The 9,881-nt window shown below is 33.0% G+C and overlaps 1 pseudogene; it reads left to right on the top strand.

The window, feature by feature from the left end:
• The window catches only part of LOC135528880 (F-box/LRR-repeat protein 18-like), a 36,375-nt pseudogene that overhangs the window by 4,014 nt on the left and 22,480 nt on the right, over nt 1–9,881 (top strand).

Raw genomic sequence — 9,881 nt, 5'->3', positions numbered from 1 at the left:
TCACCAGGTGGCACCTTTCAACTGAAACCTCTCTGAGCTGACTGTGTTTATAATGTGTGTTTATAGTGTGTTTGTGTGTGTTTATAATGTGTGTTTATAGTGTGTGTTTATAATGTGTGTTTATAGTGTGTTTGTGTGTGTTTATAATGTGTTTATAGTGTGTTTGTGTGTGTTTATAATGTGTTTATAGTGTGTGTTTATGTGTGTTTATAGTGTGTGTGTGTGTGTGTGTGTTTATAATGTGTGTGTTTGTGTGTGTGTGTGTTTATAATGTGTGTGTGTGTTTATAATGTGTGTGTGTGTCTGTGTGTGTGTTTATAATGTGTGTGTGTGTGTGTGTGTGTGTGTAGGGAGGGTACCAGTATGTGTTGCCAGTTGATGATGGGTCAGAGCAGTGTTCCTCACTACCAACAGCTGGAGGAGTTTACTGCCTGTCTGGCACCTGGAGAGGTAAGGTCAGTGTGTTTATAATGTGTGTGTGTGTGTTTATAATGTGTGTGTGTGTGTGTGTGTTTATAATGTGTTTGTGTGTGTTTATAATGTGTTTGTGTGTGTTTATAATGTGTTTGTGTGTGTTTATAATGTGTGTGTGTGTTTATAATGTGTGTTTATAATGTGTGTGTGTTTATAATTTCTGTCTGTGTGTGTGTTTATAATGTGTGTGTTTGTAATGTGTGTGTGTGTTTATAATTTCTGTGTGTGTGTTTATAATTTCTGTGTGTGTGTTTATAATTTCTGTCTGTGTGTTTATAATTTCTGTGTGTGTGTTTATAATTTCTGTCTGTGTGTGTGTTTATAATGTGTGTGTGTGTCTGTGTGTGTGTTTATAATGTGTGTGTGTGTGTTTATAATGTGTGTGTGTGTGTTTATAATGTGTGTGTGTGTGTTTATAATGTGTGTGTGTGTGTGTTTATAATGTGTGTGTGTGTGTGTGTTTATAATGTGTGTGTGTGTGTCTGTGTGTGTGTTTATAATGTGTGTGTGTCTGTGTGTGTGTGTTTATAATGTGTGTGTGTCTGTGTGTGTGTGTTTATAATGTGTGTGTGTGTTTATAATGTGTGTGTGTGTGTGTGTTTATAATGTGTGTGTGTGTGTGTGTGTGTGTGTGTGTGTGTGTGTGTGTGTGTGTTTATAATGTGTGTGTGTGTGTGTGTTTATAATGTGTGTGTGTGTGTGTGTTTATAATGTGTGTGTGTGTCTGTGTGTGTGTTTATAATGTGTGTGTTTATAATGTGTGTGTTTATAATGTGTGTGTGTGTTTATAATGTGTGTGTGTGTGTGTGTTTATAATGTGTGTGTGTGTTTATAATGTGTGTGTGTAGGTGAACCAGACTCTCCTCCTCCTCTACCTCGCTGTGTTCAGTGTTCGTGTTCCGGAGCGTCTCCGCTCCTTCCTGGTTTCAGTTCCTGGTCCGAACCCCGCCCACTGGCCTGCTGCGTCCTCATTGGCCCATAGCCTCGTTCAGCATGGCGACCTGGAAGCCCTGCAGTTGCCTCGCTCCTGGTTGGACGCCACGTCGCTAGGACGGGTCCTTCTTAGCAACGCTCCCAAGCACCTGAACTTCTCCCGTTGCCCCACGTTACGACAAACTGTCATCCAATCGCTGACTGGCACTGGAGTGAGTGACTCGACGCGGTTGGTCAGCCTGAATCTTAGTGGTATAGGCCACACCTCCAATTATCCAGAGTGCAGTAGAGTGCGGGGAGAGGAGGAGCTTGTTGCCGAGGCGATGAGCCGGATGGTTATTTGCTGTCCCAATCTGTCACACCTCAACCTGTTACACACACACTATCACCATGACAACGCACACACACCTGGGCTGGAGGCCAACACACACCTGTGTACCAGCCTGTCCAAACTCACACACCTCCGGTCTCTGGCGCTGCCCGCGTGCGCCCTGTCGGACGGTTCACACACACCGTCCCCTTCCCCCTCCCCTCCTCTCTGCTGCTGGGACTGAGGAAGCCGTCCCGCGTGGGGCTCCAGACCTACAGGCCAGGCTCCGGGGGACTCTCTCCCCAGGGAGGGCACCTCTGGGCTGGGTACCCTGCTGGCCGGTTGCCCCTGTCTGGAGGTTCTGGAGATAACAGGACCGGGCTTCATCTCCGCCCTGCCGCGTCTTGAGCCCTGTGCCAGGGTGTGTGTGGATCAGAGGACGTGTGTGAACGCTGGCGGGGTGGGAGACACGCACGTTGCAGCTCTCCGGGGGCTGCGGGGGCTGCGGAGGCTGACGCTGGCGGGGCTGCCGGGGGTCCTGAAGGGGACTGGGCTGGTGCAGGTGGCTGAGCACTGCCGGGACCTACAGGCATTATCTCTGGCCAACCTGGGGTCCTTAAAGACCTGGAACTACAGCGCCGCCCTGCTGGACACACTGAGGAACTGCACCCAGCTCACACAGCTACGGTGAGACTACATACACACTGAGGAACTGCACACAAGTATTATAATATTATATTACTACAATATTATAATATTCATTATTATATATATATATATATATATATATATACACACACACAACAGGCCTTTCTGTTCTTTACTAGCTACAAACTGTTCTATACATTATATACACTATATATACACATTATATATACACAGTATATACACATTATATACATTATATATACTATTATATTAATTATATATACATAGTCATTATATACATTATATATGCTATTATATACATTATACATTATATTTACATTATATACTTATACATTATACATTATATTTACATTATATACTAATACATTATATTTACATTATATATTAATACATTATATTTACATTATATATTAATACATTATATTTACATTATATATTAATACATATTTACATTATATATTATATATATTATATTTACATTATATATTAATACATTATATTTACATATATTATACATTATATTTACATTATATACTAATACATTATACACATTATATTTACATTCTATACTAATACGTTATATTTACATTATATTCTAATACATTATATACAAATACATTATATATATTATACATTATATTTACATGATATTCTAATACATTATATACTAATATATTATATATATTATACATTATATTTACATTATATTCTAATACATTATATATATTATACATTATATATACATTATATACTAATACATTATATTTACATTATATACATTATACATTATATACATATACATATATACATTATATATATTATACATTATATTTACATTATATTCTAATACATAATATACTAATACACATACACAGTATATACACATGATATACATTATATATACTATTATATTAATTATATATACATAGTCATTATATACATTATATATGCTATTATATACATTATACATTATATTTACATTGTATACTTATACATTATACACATTATATATACTATTTTATATATATTATACATTATATTTACATTATATACTAATACATTATATTTACATTATATATTAATACATTATATTTACATTATATATTAATACATTATATTTACATTATATATTAATACATTATATTTACATTATATATTAATACATTATATTTACATTATATATTAATATATTATATTTACATATATTATACATTATATTTACATTATATACTAATACATTATACACATTATATATACTATTTTATATATATTATACATTATATTTACATTATATACTTATCCATTATACACATTATATATACTATTTTATATATATTATACATTATATTTACATTATATACTAATACATTATATTTACATTATATTCTAATACATTATATACAAATACATTATATATATTATACATTATATTTACATTATATTCTAATACATTATATACTAATACATTATATATATTATACATTATATTTACATTATATTCTAATACATTATATATATTATACATTATATATACATTATATACTAATACATTATATTTACATTATATACTAATACATTATATATATTATACATTATATTTACATTATATTCTAATACATAATATACTAATACACATACACAGTATATACACATGATATACATTATATATACTATTATATTAATTATATATACATAGTCATTATATACATTATATATGCTATTATATACATTATACATTATATTTACATTATATACTTATACATTATACACATTATATATACTATTTTATATATATTATACATTATATTTACATTATATACTAATACATTATATTTACATTATATATTAATACATTATATTTACATTATATTTACATTATATATTAATACATTATATATATATTAATACATTATATTTACATTATATATTAATACATTATATTTACATTATATATTATATATATTATATTTACATTATATATTAATACATTATATTTACATATATTATACATTATATTTACATTATATACTAATACATTATACACATTATATATACTATTTTATATATATTTTATATACTATTTTATATATATTTTATATATATTTTATATATATATATCAGTCGGTGGGTCCTGTGTGGCTCAGTCGGTAGAGCATGGCGGTAGAGCATGGCGGTAGAGCATGGCGGTAGAGCATGGCGGTAGAGCATGGCGGTAGAGCATGGCGGTAGAGCATGGCGGTAGAGCATGGCGGTAGAGCATGGCGGTAGAGCATGGCGGTAGAGCATGGCGGTAGAGCATGGCGGTAGAGCATGGCGGTAGAGCATGGCGGTAGAGCATGGCGGTAGAGCATGGCGGTAGAGCATGGCGGTAGAGCATGGCGGTAGAAGCATGGCGGTAGAGCATGGCGGTAGAGCATGGCGGTAGAGCATGGCGGTAGAGCATGGCGGTAGAGCATGGCGGTAGAGCATGGCGCTTGCAACACCAAGCGTCGTGGGTTCGATTCCCGCTGGGACCACCCATATGTAAAAGTAGTGGCCCCAGCCGACTTGTAAGTCGCTTTGGACAAAAGCGTCTGCTAAATGGGATATATTATTTATTATTATTACATTATATACTTATCCATTATACACATTATATATACTATTTTATATATATTATACTTTATATTTACATTATATACTAATACATTATATTCTAATTCATTATATACAAATACATTATATATATTATACATTATATTTACATTATATTCTAATACATTATATACTAATACATTATATATATTATACATTATATTTACATTATATTCTTATACATTATATATATTATACATTATATACTAATACATTATATTTACATTATATACTAATACATTATATACTAATACATTATATATATTATACATTATATTTACATTATATTCTAATACATAATATACTAATACATTATATATTATACATTATATTTACATTATATTCTAATACATTATATACTAATACATTATATATATTATACATTATATTTACATTATATACTAATACATTATATATATTATACATTATATTTACATTATTTTCTAATACATAATATACTAATACATTATATATATTATACATTATATTTACATTATATTCTAATACATTATATATATTATACATCAACAGGCCTTTCTGTTCTTTACTGCTCTTCTTTATTAGCCACAAACTTCTACACATTAAATACATGATATATACTATTATATATACTATTATACACATTATATATATATATACATTATATATTTACATTTACATTATACATTATATATACTATTATGTACATTATATATACTATTATACACGCATTATACACATATACATTATACACTATATATACACATATATTTACATTATACATTATATACATTATATATATATTTTTTTTATTATTATTATTATTTTATTTTTTTACATTTATTTAACCAGGCAAGTCAGTTAAGAACAAATTCTTATTTTCAATGACAGCCTGGGAACAGTGGGTTAACTGCCTGGTCAGGTCAAGTTAGCCACAAATTGCTATACACATTATACACATTAAAGAGGAGTGGGAGGCCCCGGTGCACAACTGAGCAAGAGATCAAGTCCATTAGAGTCTCGTTTGAGAAACGGACGCCTCACAAGTCCTCAACTGGCAGCTACAGAAAAGCACATTTTTTTGTCCATTTAAAATGACATCAAATTGATCAGAAATGCAGTGTAGACATGGTTCATGTTGTAAAGGACTAAGTGCTAAGTGACCCTAAACCTTTGAACAGTAGTGTACATGTATAAATTATACACATTTTATACATTAAATACTTTATATATACATGCATTATATACATGATACACATTATATGCATTATATATATACATTATACACATTATATATACATTATACATATATATATATATATATATATATATATATATACATTATACACATTATATACACATTTATATATGTTATACACATTTATATACATTATACACATTATATATATATTACTTTATACATTATACACATTATACACATTTTAAACATTATATACATTATACACATTGTAAACAGTATATACATTGTAAACATTATATACATTATACACATTACATACATTATATACATTATACAATTATAAACATTATATGGATTATATACATTATACATTATACTCATTACATACATTATATACATTATACAATTATAAACATTACGTGGATTATATACATTGTAAACATTACAAACATTATGTACATTGTAAACATTATATAGATAATACACATTATATACATTATATATACACATTTTATATATATATATACATTATATACATTATATATACACATTATATACACACTATAAACTTTATATATATATACACATTATATACATTATATATACACATTATAAACATTATATATATATATACACATTATAAACATTATATATACACATTATATAAATTATATATACATTATATATATATACACATTATATACACATTATATACATTATATATACACATTATAAACATTATATATATATACACATTATAAACATTATATATATACATATTATAAACATTATATATATACACATTATATACATTATATATACACATTATAAACATTATATATATACACATTATAAACATTATATATATACACATTATAAACATTATATATATACACATTATAAACATATATATACACATTATAAACATTATATATATACACATTATAAAATTATATATATACACATTATAAACATTATATATATATATATATATATACACATTATATACATTATATATATATATACACATTATATACATTATATATATATATATACACATTATATACATTATATATATATATACACATTATAAACATTATATATATATACACATTATAAACATTATATATATACACATTATATACATTATATATACATTATATATATATACACATTATAAACATTATATATATACACATTATAAACATTATATATATACACATTATAAACATTATATATATATACACATTATAAACATTATATATATATACACATTATATACATTATATATATATATACACATTATATACATTATATATATATACACATTATATATATACACATTATATACATTATATATATACACATTATAAACATTATATATATATACACATTATAAACATTATATATATATATATATACAAACTGCCCTGCTCACATTATACACAATATATACATTATAAATCCACATTAACACACATTATACACAATATATACTATTATATATACACAAACTGCTCTATTCCAAGCTGACAGAGCTGGAGAGGATCTGCAGAGAAGAGTGGGAGGAACTCGCCAGATACAGGAGTGTCAGAAGGCCTGATTCACACAGTCTCCTCTGAACAGTTGATGTTGAGATGTGAGGCCTCCCGAGTGGCGCAGGGGTCTAAGGCATCTCAGTGCGAGCTGTGTTGCAGCCGGCCCCGACCGGGAGACCCATGGGGCAGCACACAATTGGCCTAGCGTCGTCTGGGTTGGGGGAGGGTTTGGCCGTTGTTCCATCGCGTACTAGCAACTCCTGTGACGGGCCGGGCACATGTGCGCTGATACGGTCGCCAGGTGTTTCCTCCGGGACATTGGTGCGGCTGGCTTCCGGGTTAAGTGGGCATTGTGTCAAGAAGCAGTGCGGCTTGGTTGGGTTGTGTTTCGTGGGGACGCACGGCTCTCGACCTTCGCCTCTACCGAGTCCGCACGGGAGTTGCAGAGATGAGACAAGACTGTAACTACCAATGGATTTCACTAGAAAAAGGGGTAACAAAAATAAATAAATAAAAATATGTTATTTCAACTCTGAAGTATTTATTTTGGCAATTTCTGAAGCTCTAATGAACTTATCCTCTGCAGCATGGGTAACTCCTGGTCTTCCTTTCCTGTGGCGGTCCTCATGAGAGCCAGTTTAATCATAGTGCTTGATGGTTTTAACAACTGCACTTAAAGAAACTTTTAAAGTTCTTGAAATTTTCCGGATTGACGGACCTTCATGTCTTAAAGTAATGATGGACGTTTCTCTTTGCTTATTTGCTTATTTGAGCTGTTCTTGCCATTAATATGGACTTCTTCTGTATACCACCCCTACCTTGTCACAAAATAACTGATTGACTCAAACGCATGAAGAAGGAAATAAATTCCACATTAACTTTTTAATAAGGCAACTGTTAACTGAAATGCTGAAATGCATTCCAGGTGACTACCCCATGAAGCTGGTTGAGAGAATGCCAGAGTGTGCAAAGTTATCAAGACAAAGGGTGGCTAATTTGAGGAATCTCAAATATAAAATATATTTTTGATTTGTTTAACACTGTTGGTTACTACATGATTCCATACGTGTTATTGATGTCTTCACTATTATTCGTCAATGAGAAAATAGTAAAAATAAAGAAAAACCCTGGAATGAGTAGGTGTGTCAACTTTTGACTGGGACTGTATATAATGTGTGTGTGGGTAGGTTGGAGCAGCCCTACCTGGTGTGTAACGGTGCATTCTGGGAGGCGTTGTCATGCTGTTCTCGACTCCGCCGCCTCTGTCTCATCTCGCGGAACGGAACCTTCCACCCCGCTGCCGTGGTTACCTTCATGGAGTGTTGCCGTGACGTCATGGTGTGTCACATGTTCTTGGGTGGAACTCTGGTGGCGTGCCGGACGCTACAGAAAACACTGCTAGACCGGTGAGTCTCTGTCTGTCTCTCTGTCTGGCTGGTGGGGAGTCTGTCACTGTCTGGCTGGTGAGTCTCTGTCTGTCTCTCTGTCTGACCGGTGGGGAGTCTGTCTCTCTGTCTGACCGGTGGGGAGTCTGTCTCTCTGTCTGACCGGTGAGTCTGTCTCTCTGTCTGACTGGTGGGGAGTCTGTCTCTCTGTCTGGCCGGTGGGGAGTCTGTCTCTCTGTCTGGCCGGTGGGGAGTCTGTCTCTCTGTCTGACCGGTGGGGAGTCTGTCTCTCTGTCTGACTGGTGGGGAGTCTGTCTCTCTGTCTGACCGGTGGGGAGTCTGTCTCTCTGTCTGACCGGTGGGGAGTCTGTCTCTCTGTCTGACCGGTGGGGAGTCTGTCTCTCTGTCTGACCGGTGGGGAGTCTGTCTCTCTGTCTGACCGGTGGGGAGTCTGTCTCTCTGTCTGACCGGTGGGGAGTCTGTCTCTCTGTCTGGCCGGTGGGGAGTCTGTCTCTGTCTGACCGGTGGGGAGTCTGTCTCTCTGTCTGACCGGTGGGAGTCTGTCTCTCTGTCTGACCGGTGGGGAGTCTGTCTCTCTGTCTGACCGGTGGGGAGTCTGTCTCTCTGTCTGACCGGTGGGGAGTCTGTCTCTCTGTCTGACCGGTGGGGAGTCTGTCTCTCTGTCTGACCGGTGGGGAGTCTGTCTCTCTGTCTGACCGGTGGGGAGTCTGTCTCTCTGTCTGACTGACCGGTGGGGA

The sequence above is a fragment of the Oncorhynchus masou genome, unplaced genomic scaffold (genome assembly GCF_036934945.1).
Source record: "Oncorhynchus masou masou isolate Uvic2021 unplaced genomic scaffold, UVic_Omas_1.1 unplaced_scaffold_1054, whole genome shotgun sequence".
Taxonomy (NCBI): Eukaryota; Metazoa; Chordata; class Actinopteri; order Salmoniformes; family Salmonidae; genus Oncorhynchus; species Oncorhynchus masou.
This window is presented reverse-complemented; position numbering and strand designations above follow the sequence as displayed.